This window comes from Zea mays, chromosome 5, assembly GCF_902167145.1.
Source record: "Zea mays cultivar B73 chromosome 5, Zm-B73-REFERENCE-NAM-5.0, whole genome shotgun sequence".
NCBI classification, from domain to species: Eukaryota; Viridiplantae; Streptophyta; class Magnoliopsida; order Poales; family Poaceae; genus Zea; species Zea mays.
Window position 1 is genome coordinate 212345998 of NC_050100.1, and position 23896 is coordinate 212369893.

Genomic DNA, 23896 nt, shown 5'->3' on the forward strand with positions numbered 1-23896 from the left:
ATTAATTATAAGTGCTACTGTTTAGTGCCGCCAAGTATAGAAAACATATATCGACTAGTAGGATACTATTATCTTTCAATATTGATTGAATATATTATTATACCTCTGAAGAAAATCTTACCTAAAGCCAACAATGACCAAAGTATGTGTTTTTGAGAGACTTGCACACCAAAATCACACACTGGACTAGGTAGAGTGTGTTGACTCTTGATTGTAAACAATATATAAATTTCAGCTCCTGCTCTTACATGTTCACAAATTTGAATAACATCATCTGCTTTTGAGTTGTGATTGTCTATAATAAAAAGTTTTCTTTTGCTGTCTTGGGCATTTTAATATTTGATGTTTCTTTTTCTTCATTGATGTTGGTTGAAATTCATTCAGGACAACCTCACCAAAAAGGATATACCTTGCATACATTGGGCACCCTCTTGTAGGCAAGTCCATTGCTCATTGTACTTAAAATTCTGCAATGGGATGAGATACTTTTGTATTTTTCAATACATGTCTTTTTTTAAGTAATGGTTGGTCCTACTATCTAAATCAAACATTAATTTCTAACAGCCATAATTTAAGTTAATGTATATTATTTTTGTATGCACCAAAATAGATGACACTCTCTATGGTATTGGTGGGTGTCCCAATTTTGTTGAGCCAGAATCTCCTGGCACAGATAGTTCTTTTGCATCTGATGGGCAATTCTTTCATCTCTCATTTCCATTGAGCTACCTCTTTGGATGCTTCTTGTGTTTAGTTTAACTGACATTTCTTGCTCTTACCAGGGGTTACGAGAGACCTTTGCAACCTGTTCCTCGAGATTGCGGGTATATCACCTACAAGCACATTGGCGGGTTCTTTGCCACCCAACGACCAATATGATAGGTGATTAAACATATATATTATCTTGCGCAAGTATTACCAACATACCTTTTCCTTTTCCAAGGCACTAAATAAAATGCATGGGTTGAATTGGACATGAAGTTATATAGAATGCATTATTCTTGTCCACAAGATAATATAACACTGTCATGGTGAGGTCTAAAAAGGTGAGGTGTAAAGAATTATAGTAGCCGACACTACCGGAATCAACCTCTTCGCCGAGTGCCGGAAGCACTCGGCGAAGCCTTAAAAACACTCGGCAAAGGCTTTGCCGAGTGTAACACTCGGCAAAGAAGGCTCGGCAAACAGTACATCGGCAAAGGCTTCTTTGCCGAGTACTTTTTTTCGGGCACTCGGCAAAGATCTTTGCCGAGTGTCAGGGTGCACTCGGCAAAGAAAAGCGACCGTTACGGCGCCGGTTGACGGAGACGGCGGCTTTGCCGAGTGTCAACGGTGACACTCGGCAACGAAGATATCTTTGCCGAGTGTCCTCCTGGCAGCACTCGGCAAAGCCGCCTTCTTTGCCGAGTGCCACTTGGGACACTCGGCAAAGAGCCCGCCAGGGAGGGTCCCCATGTCAGGCTCTTTGCCGAGTGTCTCAACTGGCACTCGGCAAAGCCGACCTCTTTGCCGAGTGCCAGCGACACAACACTCGGCAAAGAACCTAAGCCGGTGCCCAGGTCTGTGCTCTTTGCCGAGTGTTTTGACCCAGACACTCGGCAAAGAGCCTCTTTGCCGAGTGTTACACTCGGCAAAGTGACCAGTATGTACCTTTTTTATTTGTTTTTTGTTTTCCATCCACACAAACAGAAAATATCACATATATACATCACAGATATCATCACAGACATAAATAGCCAACACAAACATAAAACCGTGACCACAAACATAAATATCCATCACAAACATAAGTGTTCAACACAAACATAAGTCGCAAACGTCGCAAGCTCTCACATAAGTATCAAACAGAAACATAAGTATTATACATAAGTTGTGAAGTCTAAAACAACGACTCATGGAGGTGGGCGGTTTGGCCGGGGTTGCGTTGGGCTGAACCCTTCCGGAGGGTTGTTGGATGCCGCCCCAGATTGGCCCTGCACAAAGAAGAGATAGCATGTGTTATACCAGATGCATTACAAACATCTAACTACAATTTTGGTACTCACAGGAGTGTGGAAGAGAGTAGGGTCAACTGGGGGGAACAATGGAGGTGGCGGAGCGATGCCCTGTGCGGCGCCAAGGCTCTGCATGTACTGGAACATCTCCGCCATCCTCTGATCAGCCGCCGCCCGCTCCGCCATTATCCTCGCCTCCATCTCTTCTAGTTGGGTCTGTAATATTACAAGCCAACGTTATAGTAACTCAAAGACTAGGTATATAACTAAAGGAAGGACGAGTTACAGAAGCACTAACCTCGAGTTGTGAAATGCGATGCTGTGAGCTGTCGTGCCGAGGTCGAATGGCTGGGCTCGAGCCAGTGCTCCTTGCTCTCACCTGAGACAGAGTGGGAGTGGAGGACGAGTCGATTGCCCCGTCGGCAATCCAGTACCGCCCATGTCTCTTGCCTCCTCCGACCCTCATGAGCACATCGGGGTCGATAGGCTCGGTGCTCGGATCATAGTCTGGGCCATGGACCTCCTGCGCCATGGCGGTGTAGTCATGGAGGCGGCTGTAGACGGCGGGGTTGGTGTAGGCCTCGGGCCCGTCATCCGGGTTGTAGGTGACGTCGGACGTCGCCTTACCCTTATGGGCCATAGCATAGGCCGAGAAGGTGGAACAAGGCCTGCCACCATGTGACGCCGACTGCAACGAAAACCAACGAGATAGTTAGAAATAATATCTAACTTAGTGCTATATATCGAAATAAAAAGGTGGCGTACCCATGCTTCGGCATATTGGCCCAGGCTCCGGCTGCCTTGGTGGTGCGAGGGCCCTTGCATCTGCAAACGCCGTTCCCGGCTAGCTGTGTGCACCTCGTCCCACTCAGCCGAACACCACCTATCCACCATCTGCTCCCAGCAGAGAGGATGTGCGGCGCACCAATGTGGAATCACCTGCAAAGTAAACACATAAAGTGCATATCAGAAGATAAAATAAAATTCATGCATGGAGTACTGGTACCAAACATGCATGACTTTACCTGCATGTACTGCTCCCTGGTCAACGACATGGTTCGGGCTTGAGGTTTGGTCACCTTCTCCCCAAGGACGGAGCCGTGGTAGGTGATGATGGCCTGGATGCGGGCCTCATAGTGCATGTCCACGACGAGCTTCTTACAGCACGTGGTGGCCACCACATCCGCCCTAGCCTCGTATCCAGCATCGCATCTGAAGAAATCCTGCATACAAAAACGATGTATCCATACATTATTTCAAGAATTTGCAACGAATGCGACATATTTTATATTATACTAAGACTTACCCACAGTTCTTGCTTCACCCGCTCCGCCTTGTTATTGAATTCCCTGCCGTCCCGGTCTACTGCATCGGGGGCGACGGCGTAGTGGTCGAAGGTGAAGGCTGGGCCCGTCACTCCGGCGTACTCCACAAGTCCAGGGAAGTGTTCCCTGCACAGCAGGCCGAGGATGTTGTTGGGGGGGCGACGATGACCCCCAGCATAATCCAAAACCGTCCAAGACCTGTCCAAGTGATAAATAAAAAGTATTAGTTTATATTATGATTTCGAACACATAATAAGAACAAGAATGAAGAACATAAAGTTACATACCTCTCCCCTTCCGGCCGAATCAACGGTCGTCTGTCCCGAAGTATGGGACGCGGCGGGAGACTCGCGGGGCCTCGCAGGTAGATGCTCCTCGAACTAGAGCCGCCTGAACCTGAGGCGTCCTGCTGCTGGTCGTCGTCTTGCTGGTCGTCGTCGTCCTGAGGCGCGGGCTGCTGCTGCGCTGCCTGCTCTGCCTCCTGCTGCTGCGCTGCCTGCTCTGCATCGTCCGCCGTCCTACTCCTCCTCCCCCTCCTCCTCCTCAGGAAACCGCCCACCATATTTGTCCAACAACCTGCAATTAAGAGTAAACAAATAAGCACATATAAAAAGATGTATTTAAAAACAGGTGCGAAATAAAAAGTCATATAGCATTACATCGATTAAAAATAATCTTCATATGTGTCGGGGTTAGCCGGATCAAAACTCTCATCATCACTATCAAGCATTTCAATCTCAACACCATCGGAAGACGCAACCTCATCATTGCCTTCAAGGATTACTAAGTCATTATCATTTTGCACCTCATCATCCTCCTCATCAACAACCATTTCAATATCTACGTCCATTCCGATAGCTTCTGTTAAGTCTATCTCAAATCGCCCTTCTAGCCCATCTTCTTGGAAGAACTCTCCATCATATGTGTCCGGGTCTAAGTTGTAATCTTCATCGTTAGGAACAGGTAACCTCCCATGCGGCGATACCTTATACACAACATCCCAACCCTTAAGATGTTCTTTCGTTTGACACGCATATGGGAGATAATACACTTGTGTGGCCTGTTGGGCCACGATATAGACATCGTCTCCTGCTAAGGTGGAATCTTGTCGAATTTCGACTATCCCAAGATTAGAATGTGTCCGTCTCGTCACTTGAGGGTCAAACCAATGACATTTGAATATCACTGGAGTAAGAGGTTTGGAACCATAAAAATTGAGCTCATATATTTCTTCAATTCGTCCAAAATAATCGACATTGTCAAGCCCCGGCGTAATCGACATTGAAACTCTATGATTTCATGTGTAGTCCTCTTAGGTTTCTACACATAGTGTCTCACAACTTTCTCCAAATACTCTAAAATTTTTATCACAGTCTATACATATGATATCATGACACGGGGACAAGTTTCATGATTTTCTGACTTTGTTTGTGTTTTATACAATTTTTAAACACGTGGATGCCAAGTTCACGGCCATGTTTAGTGAGCATGTTGCTCGAAGTTTCCGGTACGCTTCTGAAATCGGTCGTAACTTATGCTAAGTACCATGAATATCATTTTTTCATGCACGGTTTTCCAAGTTTCGAGTGACCTTCAGTTCAAATTTGAATTTTCCGAAGAAATTCAAATAAACGAACTAAATCTACTAACGATTTAATCTCTGTTATAATTGTCCACAAATGATACATGTAGGTCTACATAGTGTAGAAACATACCACAAAAAGTTTGGGAGACAAAATCAAAAAAATAAAAATATACTTTGCCGAGTGTCTAGGGATGACACTCGGCAAAGAAGTCTTTGCCGAGTGCCTACTGTGTGGCACTCGGCAAAGAATCATCTTTGCCGAGTGCCAGCCGCTGGCTCTCGGCAAAGACTGACGGCCGTCAGCTTTGGGACGGCCGTTGACGGCCCTTTGCCGAGAGCCCCCTTTGCCGAGTGTTTAACACTCGGCAAACCAGTCTGTGCCGAGTGTCTACCTATGCCGAGTGTCCGGCACTCGGTAAAGAGCCTCGTTGCCGAGAGCCTAGCTTTACCGAGTGCGGCACTCGGCAAAGCCTTCTTTGCCGAGTGCCCGACAAAAGGCACTCGGCAAAGATTGCAACACTCGGCAAAGCCTTGGATTCCGGTAGTGCGATGACACTACCGGACAGAAGCTTTTTGCCCAGTGTCCCAGACATTCGACAAAGACCATTTTACATTCGGTAAAGAATATTCGGCAAATATTTTATTGGCAAATGGTTCTTTGTCGAATACTTTTTTCGGACACTCGGTAAATACTTTGCCGAGTGTCGAAAAACACTCGGCAAATAAAAGCACTCGGCAAATTAAGAAGCACAAAAAACAACAAATCATTTTTTTTAAAAAAATACGAGAACAACTCCCTAACCATTTTCATTGCCATACCCATCGCCCTATCATTTTCACCATTTTTAACCAAATTTACATGTTTTGTGAATGGTGAGATTCGAACTTGCATCTCTACCACTACACTACTATATCAATTGTGTCTGTATTACATTTTCATTCCTCATGTATTATAACAAACTAAGATTAATTTGATTATTTTAGGCACTAAATAAATTCAATTGAAAAATTTTCTAATTATAAAGTTGCATAACTTTTTGAGAGCACCTAGAGGGGGTGAATAGGTGATCCTGTAAAATTCAACAACTAATAACCACAAAAACTTGGTTAAGTGTTAGAATGATAAAACCAAGTGGCTATAGAGCGATCTCTTGCGAATCACAATAATCACACAGAAAAGCAATCACAAGAGACACGCGAGTTATCTTGTGGTTCGGCCAAGTATAACACTTGCCTACTTCCACGTAGTGGCGTCCCAAAGGACGAGGGTTGCACTCAACTCCTTTCAAGTGATCCAATGATCAACTTGAATACCACGGTGTTCTTCTTTCTTATACTTTCTCCCGTTTGCGAGGAATCTCCACAACTTGGAGCCTCTGTAGGATCTAGGACACCGGCTAGAGGGGGGGTGAATAGGCGGTTTTGACTAAAATCAAAAACACTAGGTAAATTTAATCAATATAACAAGAGGAATAAATTCTCTAGTGACAATAAGTAAACAATGTATGAGAAACAACTACGGTGATTGAATACTTGAGGAACAATATGCAAAACACTAATTACTTGCAAAGCAATAAGTAATGCAAGAAGGTAGAGACACCGAAATTTATCCCGTGGTATCGGTGATTTGCTGATCACCCCTAATCCACGTTGAGGTGGACTTCAAGCTCTCACTTGCTCCTCTATCAAGTTACGACTTGATCTTTGAGCCAAGTGGACAAGAAATCACTCAATACCTCGATTCCACTAATGTCACCTTTGCCGCTCCGGCGAGGTAGGCGCAAACCCCTCACAATCAACACCGCGGCTTCTCCACATTCTTCTTGGAGAGCTCGACGGAGACAATCACCCGAGCCGTCTAGGAGGCGGCAACCTCCAAGAGTAACAAGCCAATGACGCTTGCTCGGTGTACCACCTAGTGCCTCAAGAATCACCAAATGATGCAAATGCACTAGGAACCCTCAATCTCTCACTAGAATGCAATCTCAAGCAAAGAGTGTGAGAGAGTGAGTTGGAGGATCACAAATGAGCTCAATGTGTGCAAGGAATGGCCAAGAGAGTTCTCTCACACGAGCTACCCTTCTATTTATACCCCTCCATCAAAATCCAACCGTTATGTGCAAAAAGCACATGTTCTGCGCACACGCGGACGGTCCGCGCCCTAGGGCCGGACGGTCTGTCGTACACATAACGGCTATAATTCCCGTTTGAAAGCTGTCAGAACTGTCAGAAAAGGTAGGTCCGGACGGTCCACCCTCCAAGGCCGGACCGTCCGCGACCTGGCAGCATGAGACACCCGAGCCTCGGACCAAGAACAGTTAACACGCGCGAACCGTCCGCCTATAAATCCGGACGGTCCGCGACCTGGGATAGTACTGTCCGGACTAGTCCCCCGGACAGTCCGTAGTACTGATCAAAGAAAACGCACAGTCCCTGACCAAAAAACATTTTGACACCTGCGGACTGTCCGCCCTGCACGGCCGGACGATCCGCACTATAATTCAGGGACTGACCCGAAACCAGCCTTCTCTGGTCAGGACTGCGGACGGTCCGGCCCTAAGGCCCGGACGGTCCGCAGTGCAAAGCAACAAAGTGGCCTCCGAAGAAGACAGTCTTCGGACCCTCTGGTGGATCGCGGACAGTCCGCCCTCAAGGCCCGGACGGTCCGCGCATCCAAGACTTTGCAATTTTTCAAACTTGGTTTGAAAGAACTTTTGACTCACGAGATTTGAAGCGCTGTTAGTCCTCATGCAAATGCAACTACTTGATGCTCTATGAGGCACTAAGTTTCACACAGATCAAAGTCATTGACCCCTCTTAATAGTACGGCTATCTAGCCTACTAATCCGGTCAGGTATCTTCTCTAAACTCTTCAAGACCGGCAAAAACAAAACCTATATTATACCTTTGCCTTTATCTGATCCACAACCAATGTTTATGATTCTCCAACATTTCCTGTTTTATGTGGTCCAACCCTGCATTCTTATTTCTCGAAGAATCGTTAGTCCACAAGCAGTTGTCATTAATTACCAAAACATCACCAAAGGGGCCTAGATGATTCACAATCTCCCCGTTTTTGGTAATTGATGACAACACTACATAGTATATTAAAGAGAAGTTTAGTTTTTCCAAATCTCCCTCATACCTAAGGTATAAGATAGATCTTGGAGATGAGTTTCATAGGACTTATCTTGATTTGAAGTTCTGTCCGAGAGATAGATAAATCCCAATAAAAACTCAGTATGTAAGAAAGGCTCCCCCTAAGTGTGTGCAGGATTATTTGAAGTTGAAGATATAACACACATAATATATTGGAGTTTGATGGAGACTTTCCTACAATCATGGTTATCGAGGCATACAAGAGATGATCCGTAGAGTAAACGCAGCAATTATAATCACTCCTCGATTAACCACACACAGAGTAATTTGAACTAAAACATAGTTCATCCCACAGAATATTACAGATAATAGTCCACAGACATACGACATAGAGTTAACAGTTCAAACCAGTTGCAAATGCGTAAGACATAAACTAATGCATGTGGCATGAAAAGGTAAAATGCATATGCATGGTCTTAATGTCCACATAGACCACCAACTCCCCCTGAAGGAGACGACAAACAACTTCTCTTCTCATCACTTCTCTCCCCCTTTGGCATCAATTGCCATAAAGGAGAGGCCTCACTGATCACTAGGCGGAGGATGCATGTTGTAGTAGTGAGTGCTGAAAGTGTCAAACAGGGAGGAGAACTGGCCAAAATCCTGCTGGAGTTGCTGCTGCCTCTGACTTATATCATGCATGCTGTCATTTGTAGAAAGATTGTCAAATTGACTGGAGAGAGCACCCATGTTATCTTGAAAACTCTGTTGCATATTATTCAGCCTGGTCATGATAGGATCAGTGACATTAGTGTGAATTTGATCACGAAACTCAGAAAACTCAGAGTTGAGCGCATCCCAGTTACTGTCAAAGCGAGATTGCATGTCATCGAGGCGGTGATCCACATGTGTCATCATACCCTCAAAGCGAGTATCAATATGAGTCTCAAGCCCCTGCTGCATATTGTGAAAATAAGGATCAAAGTACCCTGGACCAGGCTCCCAATATTGCTGAGGCTGAGGAGGAGGTGGAGGAGGCATCTGCTCGCCCTCAACATTAGGAGCTGCTCCACCCTCATAGCTAGGGTCTTCCTCATCATCTGGGAAGGGAGTGAGTGGCCTGGTGAGAAACCCTATCTCATTCTTAAAAGGTCTGAATGGTGTGTGAACAATCTCGTATGGGCCCTCAAATCTTGTCTTGGATTTGATGAGAGCCATAATGTAAGGAGCATATGCTAAATTTTGATTCTTATCCATTTTCAAATCATTAAGCTGTCTCATCATGAAAAGAACAATATTCATGACTTCACCATTCATGATGTGCTGGATGATGTTCCAGAACTTATCTCGTATTTTACTCTTATCACCACTCTTGGGAAGAATGGTGACTCTGGCAATCTTGTTGATTACAGCAGGATGATGTCTGAGTCCTGCTGTCTCTCCAAATCTCCTGGGTATTCCTAGCCTGGCTGGCTCATAAAATTGCACGAAATCCTCAAAATTATCCTCAGTATAAAGATCCAGCCCAACAGAAATGGTGCCATAATCCAGACTGTTGGTAGTGGCAAAGTCAGCAAAAGAAGCAGAATAGCGCTTGAAGCCAGTCATCCAAGTGATAGATTCTGCTTCTATATCAATCTCTGAGGTAGCCAGGAATTGCTTAACAGCCATTTCATTGAAGTCTGTGCATTGCCCCATAAACTGATACAGTCCACACGTTTCAAACTTAGGGATCAGACCCTCCATGACTGATTGACTTAGCAAGAAGGACCAATCAATCACTTGATGCTTATGAAAATTTGTATCCACCAAGGTGCCCCAAAAGACATCAAACTGCAGCTGAGTGTGGAAAAATTGAATATTGGTGTCAGATGGCAGAGTGTACTGGTTCACAGTCCGTCTTGAGCAGTACTCAGCCATAGAAAACCTTCGCTTTGGAAAGGTCCATCCAGTGGTGTCAATGGGATAATCAGGATGGACTTGGGGAAAGTCCTCAGTATCCATAGATTCAGTGCCCCCAGCTGAGGATTGGGCCTCTGAATCAGTGGTCGGTGTATAGTCATCATCACCTCCACGACGACGCTTTGATTTAAAGCGACCTGCAAGTTTCTTGCGGAGACCACCAAAACCACTGCAATAATGTGACAGACATCCATAGATAAATAGTTGATACAAATCACCACAATAGAAAGGAATAGAACTTGCAATGCTCTGCCAGGGTTCGGACGATCCGCGCTAGGGGGCCGGACAGTCCGCGCCAGAGGCCCAGACGGTCCGCGCCCACTAGGCGGACGGTCCGCGACCGACCAGTGGCGACTCAAGGAACCCTAGCCGCCACAAATGTTGAAGTGAGGATTGTGCAGAGAATACTCATCCAACCGAGTTCAAAATTTTTCGCAGCATTCATAGTGAGTAATACCATCAATCCCACCAATCAGATATGTAAAACCACTGCTTAATTTCAGATCAGAGAGGAAACCCAAATAATCGCAAAACTTGAAGAAATTTGATGAAATCCACAAGATTTATGAAATACCGTGATGAAGACATGTTGATCGAACGTTGCCACAAGCTGTCGGACTGTCCGTGCGCAACGTCACTTCTCCGTCCGCGCACAATCGACAAAGGAGTTTATTTGGCGAGAGGAGAGCAAGAGAGAAGGAACATGTAACACAAATGACAAGTCTACGGTCTCTGCCTGCTTTTACTGCCTGTCACGGACGGTCCGCGCAGGGGCGGCGGACGGTCCGCGCCCTGATGAGTTCAGACGGTCTGCATTGCTGATCGGACTGTCCAGTTCCTGATTCCGCGGACAGTCCGCGGTCCATGGGCGGACGGTCCGCGGCCTGATACTCAGTTTTCCAATGTCTGTCCACTTTCTGATTTTGAATTTCAAATCCGAATTGGTGCTCATAAATGGACATTTCGACCAATCCAAGAGTTAGTATGCATGCATATTCATATTATGTAATTGAGTTATGCAAATTTTTGCATTAAACTATCTAGAGCAATTTAGAATGAAAAATGCATCAATAATGTCAAATAAAAAGCATAAAGAGCATATGTAGAACCAAGATGCAACACGACACATGCGTAGTTAACTTCAAGCCACATTTGAGAGATCGATCACATTCATTTCACTTCTAAGAGAACAAAATCTTGTTTCATCCAAAGGCTTTGTAAAAATGTCTGCTAATTGATCATCCGTGTCTATGGAATAAATAGAGATATCTCCCTTGCCAACATGATCTCTTAAGAAGTGATGTCGTATATCAATATGCTTAGTTCTTGAATGTTGGACCGGATTGGTAGCCAATTTTACCGCACTCTCATTATCACACATGAGAGGCACATTCTTGAAAATGATTCCATAATCCAATAAGGTTTGTTTCATCCATAATAGTTGAGCACAACAATTTCCGGCCGATATATATTCCGCTTCGGCGGTAGAGAGAGCAACCGAATTTTGTTTCTTAGAAGACCATGAAACAAGAGATCTACCAAGAAATTGACAACAACCGGAGGTGCTTTTTCTATCAACTTTGCACCCCGCATAGTCCGAATCCAAATATCCAATTAATTCAAATTGGGCACCTTTGGGATACCATAGACCAATATTGGGAGTGTACTTCAAATATCTTAGAATTCTTTTAACGGCTTTCAAGTGAATCTCTCTAGGTGAAGCTTGAAATCGAGCACACATGCATACACTAAACATAACATCGGGCCTAGATGCGGTAATATAAAGCAAACTACCAATTATTGAACGATAAAGTTTTTGATCAACCATAGTACCTCCTTCATCTAAGTCTAGATGACCATTTGTTGCCATTGGAGTCTTGATAGGCTTTGCATTCTTTAAACCAAACTTCTTAAGCATGTCCTTCAAATATTTTGATTAACTTATAAAAATTCCATCTTTCAATTGTTTAATTTGAAGGCCAAGAAAGAAGCTCAATTCTCCTATCATAGACATTTCAAATTCTTTTGACATCATTTTTCCGAATTCCTCACAAAATAATTCATTAGTAGATCCAAAAATAATATCATCAACATAGATTTGACAAACAAATAAGTCTTTGCCAATTCTTTTAGTGAATAGAGTAGTGTCAACCTTTCCAATTTTGAAGTCTTTGGAAAGCAAGAAATCCCTAAGCCTTTCATACCACGCGCGTGGAGCTTGCTTAAGCCCATAAAGAGCTTTAGAAAGCTTGAACACATGGTTAGGTCTTTTGGGGTCCTCAAAACCGGGAGGTTGTTCAACATACACTAGTTCACTAATCTTACCATTTAGAAAGGCACTCTTTACATCCATTTGGTAGAGCTTGATATTATGTGCACAAGCATAAGCAAGTAGAATCCGGATTGCTTCTAATCTTGCCACGGGAGCAAATGTCTCACCAAAATCCAATCCCTCAATTTGAGTATATCCTTGTGCAACTAATCTTGCCTTGTTTCTTACTACCATACCATCTTCATTGTGCTTGTTGCGAAACACCCATTTTGTACCAATAACATTGTGGTTCTTTGGTCTCTCAACAAGCTCCCAAACTTCATTTCGAGCGAAGTTATTTAATTCTTCATGCATTGCATTCACCCAATTACATCAAGTAGAGCTTCATCTACACGGTTAGGTTCCATACAAGATACAAAAGAGAAATGTTCACAAAACGAAGCTATGCGAGAGCGAGTTTGAACACCCTTACTAATATCACCCACAATTTGATCAACCGAGTGATCCTTCACAATGGAATGATGAATTCTTGATACCGTTTGATAATTGCTAGTTGAAGCATTAGGAGGAACCGAAAGTCTTGAAGTACCTTGATCATGAGTATCCACGGTTTCATTATGTTGTTGGCTTTGGTGATCTTCCTCATTTAGAGTTGAGGATGAAGGAATGACAACCACACTATTTTCATCATCATCTTCCTTTGGTTTTATTTCACCAATGGCCATTGTTTTCATTGCATTTATCAATTGAGTTCCCCCAACATCATCGAGATTATCACTCTCATCTTGAGACCCATTTGTTTCATCGAATTCAACATCATATGCTTCCTCAATAATACCATGAGTTTTGTTGAAGACTCTATAAGCTTTACTATTTGATGAATATCCAAGAAGAAAACCCTCATCACATTTCTTCTCAAATTTAGAAAGCCGACTTCCCTTTCTCAAAATATAACATTTGCAACCGAATACCCTAAAATATGAGATATTTGGCTTTCTACCAATGAGCAATTCATATGGAGTTTTCTTCAAGAGCTTGTGACAATATAGTCTATTTGATGAATGACAAGCGGTATTTATTGCCTCGGCCCAATAAGAATCCGATATACTATATTCCGCTAACATAGACCTAGCCATATCAATGAGAGTTCTATTCTTTCTTTCAACAATACCGTTTTGTTCCGGGGTATATTTGGAAGAGAATTCATGTTTAATACCCTTGTCATCACAATATTCATCAATTCTCGCATTTTTGAATTCCGACCCATTATCACTTCTAACCTTTTTGATGTCGAAATCAAATTGATTTTGAGTCAATATAGCAAATGACTTGAATGTTTCAAACACATTAGATTTGTCTCGAAGAAAGTAAACCCAAGTAAATCTTGAATAGTCATCCACAATCACAAGACAATAAGAATTACCACCAATACTTACAAAAGATGTGGGCCCAAATAAATCCATGTGAAGTAATTCCAAAGGTCGATGAGTGGACATTTGACTTTTATTTGGATGAGTGTTTGCCACTTGCTTCCCGGCTTGACAAGAGCTACATAATTTGTTCTTCTCAAACTTCACATCTTTTAAGCCACGAACTAAGTCATGCTTGGTTAACCGATTGAGTTGCTTCATTCCAACATGACCAAGTCTTCTATGCCATAACCAACCTAGTGAAGCTTTTGAGAATAGGCAAGTTGTGAGCTTTGCCTCATTAGAAGAGAAATCAACAAGATAAAGATTTTCATGTCTAAAACCTTTAAACTTAAGATTGCTACCATCAACACTAGAGATAATAACATCTTCAACCGTGAAATTGCAACAAAATCCTAAATCACATAATTGAGCTACGGAAAGTAAATTAAAGTTCAAGGACTCAACCAAGAGCACATTTGATATAGAATGATCATTTGAAATAGCAATTTTACCCAAACCTTTAACCTTTCCTTTGCGATTATCTCCAAATGTGATACTATCATAATTTGAGCAATCTTCCTCACTCATTTGGGTAAACATTTTCATATCTCCGGTCATGTGTTGAGTGCATCCACTATCTAACACCCAATGATTCCCTCTCGCCTTGTAGTTTACCTACAAAAGGAAATCAATCTCTTTTAGGTACCCAAACTTGCTTGGGTCCTTGGATGTTAGTGACCAAGGTCTTTGGCACCCAAATAGCTTTCTTTTTGTTTCCAACAATTGAAGTACCAACAAATTTAGCATGAACACCTTTTGCATTATGAGAAAGAACATAACAATGCTCAAAACAAGTGGAGGATACATTTTTGAACATGGGACATTTTTTCTTAACATGTCCCTTTTTGTGACAATTGTGACACACTTTGTCACATTCTTTCACAAACAATGTCTTTTGCTTTACAAAAGCATTCTTTCCTTTCTTGGGAACATATCCAAGACCTTCACGGTTAAGAGAGCATCGTTGACTTCCCAATATGAAATTCAATTTGGCCTTACCACCATATGCCTTTTCTAGGTCATGAGTTAGAGTGTTTACTCTATCTACTAACACTTCATTCTCAACAATAATTTTTGATTCATCAAGAGCAATGTTATCATTGAGATAAATTTTGCATTTATCACAAATAGAGTTAGTAGATAGTGATTCACTTGTGATACCATCAAGTAAGTCACAAGTGACTCCAATATCCTTAGTGACCACCTTAACTTCATGCACAATAGATGATTTTTGAGCATCCGCAAGCTTCTCACAATTTTCTTTTAGGTCATTGTGAGAGGTCTTGAGCTCCTCAAAAGACACTTGAAGGTTTTTATACAATTCCTTCAAGGTCTTAAATTTTTCTTTTTCTTTGTGCATGTAGTCATCGGCCTCACCTAACACTCTAACAAGATCATCATATGAATAGCCATCATCATCAACATCATCGATATCATCATCATCTTTTATATCATTTAAATCGGTGATGATTTTTACCTTAGCATCTCCCTTTGCCATGAGACAATGGGGGGGATGAGAAAAGTGAGGGAGCTTCATTTATGGCAATTCCGGCATTAAGCTTGGATGAGGTGTCATCATCATCATCATCCGAGCTATCATCCGAGTCCCATTCAACTAAGTAGGCTTTGCCATCTTTCTTCTTGTTAAAGTATTTCTTTTTCTTCTTGTCACTTTCATCTTTGCCCTTCTTCTTCTTGCTTGGGCAATTCATGGCAATGTGACCGGGTTCCCCACACTCAAAACACTTTCTATCATTGAAAGCACTTCTTCTAGATGTTTGACCTCTTCTAGGTTGACCTCTCTTCATCTTCATGAATTTATTGAATTTCCTTACAAATAGAGCCATGTCACCATCACTCTCACTTTCATTTTCTTCATCATTACTCTCTTCCTTTTCAATAGCCTTTGAGGCTTTAGCTTTTAGAGCAATTGATTCATTTTCCTTCTTTGCCAAACTTAGAGCATCGGCTTGCGACTTCTTAAATATATCTTGAGTGAGAATTTCTCCCAATACTTCGGTTGGAGAAGTTGTAGATAGATCACTCCTTACTAACATTGTCACAATGGTCTCATATTTCTCCGGAAGTGATCTAAGGAACTTGTGAGTGAAATCCACATCCGGTACATTAAAACCAAGTCCCTTGAGTTCATTTACTATCTCATTTAACCGATTGAACATATCGGATACACTCTCATCTTCTTTTCATAATAAATTGCTCAAACTTCCCTTTGCACACATATAGTTTGGCACTCTTCACAATTGTAGTTCCTTCATAAATTTCCGTTAGCTTAATCCAAATCTCATGAGCGGTTGTGAGATTCTTTATACGATTGAATTCATTTATATCAAGAGCATCATAAAAGACATTCATGGCTTGATCATTTGTGAGGATATTCTCATTATCACTAACGGATGGTTCATCTTCTTTCAAAACAACAAATCCATCCCTGACAATTGGCCAAATTTTTCCACCCATTGCTCTAAGATGCATTGACATTCTTATTTTCCAATAGTCATAATTATTCCCATCAAAATGCGGTGGCTTCCCAATGTGCACATTGTTGTTACTAGCCATTTTGTTCCACTCCGGGATGATTAGATCCACAAACAATGGAGTCCTCGGCTCTGATACCACTTGTAGGATCTAGGACACCGGCTAGAGGGGGGGTGAATAGGCGGTTTTGACTAAAATCAAAAACACTAGGTAAATTTAATCAATATAACAAGAGGAATAAATTCTCTAGTGACAATAAGTAAACAATGTATGAGAAACAACTACGGTGATTGAATACTTGAGGAACAATATGCAAAACACTAATTACTTGCAAAGCAATAAGTAATGCAAGAAGGTAGTGTCGGGGACCATAATTAGGGGTACCCTCAAGACGCCTAATTCTCAGCTGGTAACCCCCATCAGCATAAAGATGCAAAGGCCTGATGGGTACGATTAAGTCAGGGATCAGTCCACACGAGTGACTCGATCACGCTTCACCCGAGCCTAGCCTCGGCCAAAGGCAGCCGACCTCGAGAGACTTCCGTCTCGCCCGAGGCCCCCTTTTTATGGCGGACACATCACCGGCTTGCCCGAGGCCTTGGCTTCGCTCAGAAGCAACCTTGACTAAATCGCCGCACCGACTGACCAAATTGCAGGGGCATTTAACGCAAAGGTGGCCTGACACCTCTATCCTGACACGCCCCCCCCCCCCCGGCAGAGCCGAAGTGACCGCCGTCACTCCACTGCTCCACTGGCCAGTCTGACAGAAGGACAGCGCCGCCTGCGCCACTCCGACTGCAGTGCCACTCGACAGAGTAAGTCTGACAGGCAGTCAGGCCTTGCCAAAGGCGCCACGGCGAACTCCGCTCCGCCCGACCCCAGGGCTCGGACTCGGGCTAAGACCCGGAAGACGGCGAACTCCGCTCCGCCCGACCCCAGGGCTCGGACTCGGGCTAAGACCCGGAAGACGGCGAACTCCGCTCCGCCCGACCCCAGGGCTCGGACTCGGGCTAAGACCCGGAAGACGGCGAACTCCGCTCCGCCCGACCCCAGGGCTCGGACTCGGGCTAAGACCCGGAAGACGGCGAACTCCGCTCCGCCCGACCCCAGGGCTCGGACTCGGGCTAGCACCCGGAAGACGACGAAACTCCGCTTCGCCCGACCCCAGGGCTCGGACTCCGCCCTGGCCTCGGCCGAACGACTTCCGCCTCGCCCGACCCCTTGGCTCGGGCTCGGCCACGGCAACAAAAGGCAAACTCAACCTTGGCTTCGGAGGAACCCCCACGTCGCCCTGCCTAGGGCATAGACCGCCACGTCAACAGGAGGCGCCATCATCATCCTACCCCGAATCGACTCGGGTCACGGAGAACAAGACCGGCGTCCCATCCGGCCAGCTCCGCCGGAGGGGCAATGATGGCGCTCCGCAAGCTCTATGACGACGGCGGCCCCCGGCTCTCTTACGGAAGCAGGACAACGTCAGCAGGGACTCGACCGCTCCAACAGCTGTCCCTCCATCAGGCTCCGCCGCACCTCCGACAGCCACGACATCACGCCAGCAGGGTGCCCAGATCTCTCCGGCTGCCACATTGGCATGTACCTAGGGCGCTAGCTCTCCCTCCGCTAGACACGTAGCACTCTGCTACGTCCCCATTGTACACCTGGATCCTCTCCTTACGACTATAAAAGGAAGGACCAGGGCCTTCTCAGAGAAGGTTGGCCGCGCGGGACCGAGGACGGGACAGGCGCTCTCTTGGGGCCGCTCGCTTCCCTCACCCGCGTGGACGCTTGTAACCCCCCTACTACAAGCGCACCTGACCTGGGCGCGGGACGAACACGAAGGCCGCGGGACTTACACCTCTCTCACACTCGACTCCGGCCACCTCGCCTCTCCCCCCTTCGCGCTCGCCCACGCGCTCGACCCATCTGGGCTGGGGCACGCAGCACACTCACTCGTCGGCTTAGGGACCCCCCTGTCTCGAAACGCCGACAGTTGGCGCGCCAGGTAGGGGCCTGCTGCGTGCTGACGAACAGCTCCCCGTCAAGCTCCAGATGGGCAGTCTCCAGCAACCTCTCCGGCCCGGGACGACGCTTCGTTTCGGGACTCTTGAGTTCATGTCCTTCGACGGCAGCTACGACATGATACTTCTTCCACCGCCGCGCGACTACGACAATGGCGGCCGACAACCCGCCCGCCGGCGGCGGAATCGACGACGCCTTCCCCGCGTGGTGGAAGAGCAACATTCGGGCTCGCTCCGTTCCCTCCCCCGCCAACGGAGGAGGAAGCGGGGCCGTCAAGGCCGGACGGGAGGCCGCGCTTCGTCGGCCGTCGAGCGAATCGACGCCCCCGACGCCCCGACGGAAGGCACGCCGGACGTCGACCTCGCGTTCAAGACGGAGGCAAGCGCCGTCCCCCCGCGCCACGCCGACCCCGAGCAAGAAGACGACGCCGGCGCGCTCGCGGAAAGCCTGCAGGACGTCGCCCTCGAACCGGAGATGATGGCGCAACCAGTCCCCGATGTGACTACATCGCTCCTCGTCGACCAAAAGGTAACGATTAACTCCCATCTTGCGTCATTTCGACTCGGCCTCAACCCGCCAAACGACCTCGTTTTGGCGGGCGCTCTCATTGAGACGAGTGCAACCCCACTGAGGTTCCGTATGCGGTCGCCTTGGGACCGACTGACGGACGTCTCGACCTACGGGCCCTCTGGGTCCGAGGAAGATGACGATCCCGGCATCGGTTGGGATTTCTCCGGACTTGGCAACCCCAGTGCCGTGCGGGACTTCATGACCGCATGTGACTACTGCCTATCCGACTGTTCCGATGGAAGCCGCAGCCTTGGCGACGAGAGCTGTGGCCCAAGCCGCGAATGTTTCCACATCGAGCTAGGGGATCCCACCGAAGGCAACCATCTTGGCATGCCGGAGGATGGTGATCTCCCTAGGCCGGTGCCTCGCGCCGACATCCCACGGGAGCTAGCTGTGGTCCCCGCTCCGGCGGGGGGTTACGACCCACAACTCGAGCAAGTCCGCGAGGCGCAGGCCAGGCTCAACGAGGGAACAGGAGCGCTTGAGCCGATCCGTCGGGACGTCGGACAGGCATGGGTGGGCCAACCCCTGGCCGGAGAAATACGTCAGCTGCCCCAAGGTCTCCAGCACCGCGTCGCCAACGATGTCAGGATCAGGCCGCCGCCCGCATCCAGCGGGGTCGGTCAGAACCTGGCAACTGCAGCAATGCTCATCCGCGCGATGCCGGAGCCGTCAACCACCGAGGGTCGGCGAATCCAGGGAGAACTCAAGAATCTCCTGGAAGGCGCTGCGGCCCGACGGGCCGAGAGCACTGCATCCCGAAGGCAAGGATATCCCTCGGAACCTCATGCCGCGACTTCCCGATTCATGCGGGAAGCCTCGGTCTACACCGGGCGCACGCGCAACACCGCGCCTGCGGCCCCGGGCCACCTCGGCAACGAGCACCATCGACGCGACCGTCGGGCTCACCTCGACGAAAGGGTGCGCCGAGGCTACCACCCCAGGCGTGGGGGGCGCTACGACAGCGGGGAGGATCGGAGTCCCTCGCCCGAGCCACCCGGTCCGCAGGCCTTCAGTCGGGCCATCCGACGGGCGCCATTCCCGACCCGGTTCCGACCCCCGACTACTATCACGAAGTACTCGGGGGAAACGAGACCGGAACTGTGGCTCGCGGACTACCGCCTTGCCTGCCAACTGGGTGGAACGGACGACGACAACCTCATCATCCGTAACCTCCCCCTGTTCCTCTCCGACACTGCTCGCGCCTGGTTGGAGCACCTGCCTCCGGGGCAGATTTCCAACTGGGACGGCTTGGTCCAAGCCTTCGCTGGCAATTTCCAGGGCACATACGTGCGCCCCGGGAATTCCTGGGACCTTCGAAGCTGCCGGCAACAGCCGGGGGAGTCGCTCCGGGACTACATCCGGCGATTCTCGAAGCAGCGCACCGAGCTGCCCAACATCACCGACTCGGATGTCATCGGCGCGTTCCTCGCCGGCACCACTTGCCGCGACCTGGTGAGCAAGCTGGGTCGCAAAACCCCCACCAGGGCGAGCGAGCTGATGGACATCGCCACCAAGTTCGCCTCTGGCCAGGAGGCGGTCGAGGCTATCTTCCGAAAGGACAAGCAGCCCCAGGGCCGCCCATCGGAAGAAGCTCCCGAGGCGTCTGCTCCGCGCGGCGCCAAGAAGAAAGGCAAGAAGAAGTCGCAATCGAAACGCGACGCCGCCGACGCGGACCTTGTCGCCGCTGCCGAGTATAAGAACCCTCGGAAGCCCCCCGGAGGTGCAAACCTCTTCGACAAGATGCTCAAGGAGCCGTGCCCCTACCATCAGGGGCCCGTCAAGCACACCCTCGAGGAGTGCGTTATGCTTCGGCGTCATTTCCACAGGGCCGGGCCACCCGCCGAGGGTGGCAGGGCCCACGACGACGACAAGAACGAAGATCGCCCAGCAGGAGAGTTCCCCGAGGTCCGCGACTGCTTCATGATCTATGGAGGGCATGCGGCGAATACCTCGGCTCGGCACCGCAAGCAGGAGCGCCGGGAGGTCTGCTCGGTGAAGGTGGCGGCGCCAGTCTACCTAGACTGGTCCGACAAGCCCATCACTTTCGACCGGGCCGACCACCCCGACCATGTGCCGAGCCCCGGGAAATACCCGCTCGTCGTCGACCCCGTTGTCGGCGATGTCAGGCTCACCAAGGTCCTGATGGACGGGGGCAGCTGCCTCAACATCATCTACGCCGAGACCCTCAAGCTCCTGCGCGTCGATCCGTCCTCCGTCCGAGCAAGCGCTGCGCCCTTCCACGGGATCATCCCTGGGAAGCGCGTCCAGCCCCTCGGGCGACTTGACCTCCCAGTCTGCTTCGGGACACCCTCCAACTTCCGAAGGGAGACCCTGACGTTCGAAGTGGTCGGGTTCCGAGGAACCTACCACGCCGTGCTAGGGAGGCCATGCTACGCGAAGTTCATGGCCGTCCCCAACTACACCTACCTGAAGCTCAAGATGTCGGGCCCCAACGGGGTCATCACCGTCGGCCCCACGTACAAACACGCGTTCGAATGCGACGTGGAGTGCGTGGAGTACGCCGAGGCCCTCGCCGAGTCCGAGGCCCTCATCGCCGACCTGGAGAACCTCTCCAAGGAGGTGCCAGACGTGAAGCGCCATGCCGGCAACTTCGAGCCAGCGGAGACGGTCAAGGTCGTCCCCCTCGACCCCAGTGGCGACACCACCAAGCAGATCCGGATCGGTTCCGGGCTCGACCCCAAATAGGAAGCAGTGCTCGTCGACTTTCTCCGTGCAAACGCCGACGTTTTTGCGTGGAGTCCCTCGGACATGCCTGGCATACCGAGGGAGGTCGCCGAGCACTCGCTGGATATTCGGGCCGGAGCCCGACCCGTCAGGCAGCCTCTGCGCCGATTCGACGAGGAGAAGCGCAGAGTGATTGGCGAAGAGATCCACAAGCTAATGGCAGCGGGGTTCATCAAAGAGGTATTCCATCCCGAATGGCTTGCCAACCCTGTGCTTGTGAGGAAGAAAGGGGGGAAATGGCGGATGTGTGTAGACTACACTGGTCTCAACAAAGCATGTCCGAAGGTTCCCTACCCTCTGCCTCGCATCGACCAAATCGTGGATTCCACTGCTGGGTGCGAAACCCTGTCCTTCCTCCATGCCTACTCAGGGTATCACCAGATCCGGATGAAAGAATCCGACCAGCTCGCGACTTCTTTCATCACGCCGTTCGGCATGTACTGCTATGTCACCATGCCGTTCGGTTTGAGGAATGCGGGCGCGACGTACCAGCGGTGCATGAACCATGTGTTCGGCAAACACATCGGTCGCACAGTCGAGGCCTACGTCGATGACATCGTAGTCAAGACGCGGAAGGCTTCCGACCTCCTCTCCGACCTTGAAGTGACATTCCGGTGTCTCAAGGCGAAAGGAGTCAAGCTTAATCCTGAGAAGTGTGTCTTCGGGGTCCCCCGAGGCATGCTCCTAGGGTTCATTGTCTCCGAGCGAGGCATCGAAGCCAACCCGGAGAAGATTGCGGCCATCACCAGCATGGGACCCATCAAGGACTTAAAAGGGGTACAGAGGGTCATGGGATGCCTCGCGGCCCTGAGCCGCTTCATCTCACGCCTCGGCGAAAGAGGTCTGCCTCTGTACCGCCTCTTAAGGAAGGCCGAATGTTTCGCTTGGACCCCTGAGGCCGAGGAAGCCCTCGGCAACCTGAAGGCGCCCCTTACAAAAGCGCATGTCTTGGTGCCGCCGGCGGACGGAGAAGCCCTCTTGGTCTACGTCGCCGCAACCACTCAGGTGGTTAGCGCCGCGATTGTGGTCGAAAGGCAGGAGGAAGGGCATACATTGCCCGTTCAGAGGCCGGTCTACTTCATCAGCGAAGTGCTGTCCGAGACTAAGATCCGCTACCCACAAGTTCAAAAGCTGTTGTATGCTGTGATCCTGACAAGGCGGAAGCTGCGACACTACTTCGAGTCCCATCCGGTGACTGTGGTGTCATCCTTCCCCCTGGGGGAGATCATCCGGTGCCGAGAGGCCTCCGGCAGGATCGCGAAGTGGGCGGTGGAGATCATGGGCGAAACGATCTCGTTCGCCCCTCGGAAGGCCATCAAGTCCCAAGTGTTGGCGGATTTCGTGGCCGAATGGGTCGACACCCAACTGCCAACGACCCCGATCCAACCGGAGCTCTGGACCATGTTTTTCGACGGGTCGCTGATGAAGACGGGGGCCGGCGCGGGCCTGCTCTTCATCTCGCCCCTCAGAAAGCACTTGCGCTACGTGCTGCGCCTCCACTTCCCGGCGTCCAACAATGTGGCCGAGTACGAAGCTCTGGTCAACGGATTGCGGATCGCCATCGAGCTAGGGGTCAGACGCCTCGACGCTCGCGATGATTCGCAGCTCGTCATCGACCAAGTCATGAAGAACACCCACTGCCGCGACCCGAAGATGGAGGCCTACTGCGACGAGGTTCGGCGCCTGGAAGACAAGTTCTTCGGGCTCGAGCTCAACCACATCGCTCGACGCTACAACGAAACCGCAGACGAGCTGGCTAAGATAGCCTTGGGGCGAACGACAGTCCCCCCGGACGTCTTCTCCCGGGATCTGCATCAACCCTCCGTCAAGCTCGACGACACGACCGAGCCCGAGGCACCCTCGGCTCAGCCCGAGGTACCCTCGGCTCAGCCCGAGGCACCCTCGGCTCAGCCCGAGGTACCCTCGGCCCCCGAGGGCAGGGCACTGAACGTCGAGGAAGGGCAGAGCGGGGCCACACCAGATCAAGATTGGCAGGCCCCGTACCTGCAATATCTCCGTCGAGGAGAGCTACCCCTCGACCAAGTCGAGGCTCGGCGGGTAGCGCGACGCGCCAAGTCATTCGTCTTGCTGGGCGACGAAGAGGAGCTCTACCATCGCAGCCCCTCGGGCATCCTCCAGCGGTGCATCTCCATCGCCGAAGGTCAGGAACTGCTGCAAGAAGTACACTCGGGGGCTTGCGGCCACCACGCAGCGCCCCGAGCCCTTGTCGGAAATGCTTTCCGGCAAGGCTTCTACTGGCCAACGGCGGTGGCTGACGCCACTAGAATTGTCCGCACCTGCGAAGGGTGCCAATTCTATGCGAAGCGGACACACCTGCCCGCTCAGGCTCCGCC